Source organism: Grus americana, chromosome 2 (genome assembly GCF_028858705.1).
Source record: "Grus americana isolate bGruAme1 chromosome 2, bGruAme1.mat, whole genome shotgun sequence".
NCBI classification, from domain to species: Eukaryota; Metazoa; Chordata; class Aves; order Gruiformes; family Gruidae; genus Grus; species Grus americana.
In genome coordinates this window covers 101,041,493-101,042,203 of record NC_072853.1, presented here as the reverse complement: position 1 = coordinate 101,042,203, position 711 = coordinate 101,041,493, and positions in this window count along the sequence as shown.

Here is a 711-nt window from a genome sequence, read left to right as displayed (position 1 = left end):
TAATTGTTTTGTCTCCTTGTCGTTAGACATCTGTTCATAGACACTGCAAACGTTCCATTTTGTGTCTGGGTTTAATAGTAACAACTTTGCAGGGATGCCTTCTTCTCCCTCATTGTTTTCACTTGGTTTCTAGGGCAAACAAAACCATTTTTTTTTCAGTCCTTTAATAAATTAAAGCTGTTATGGAGTTAGAAGTAAATAACTGCATAGTATGGAAACTTAAATCCAGCAAGCCTCAGAACGTATCAAAGGTCACTATATGCACAGTATCAAACTTCTTCTCGCTCCCATCCCCCCCTGGTAATCCCCAGGACCTCTCTGCAGTGACTGAGTAGAATTCAGGGCAAAACTTGACCTGAAAAATGTGGAGCTAGCCCTCCTCTTCCTCCCCTCTCCCTGTCATCTGCTAACATTTCCAGACAACAAATAGCGTACTGAATCTGAACTGTTTGTTTTGCTGGGAATGCCATCGGCGTGCTGGCAGCTGGGGTGGGAGGGAAGGCACATAGATGAATGAACAGCGATAAATATAGACACTGGACAAAATTAGGAGAAGTTCTGCTGCTTTCCAGTGTTCTGGATCTTTGCATGCTTCCATTAAGTGGATACAGCTCTTCTTAAACTGGTGTTTGAACATCTGGATTATTTAGCAAGACAGCAAATTCAGAACACTGAATGTCAAACAAGCCAGTTTGGGCAAAATGCTAAGAC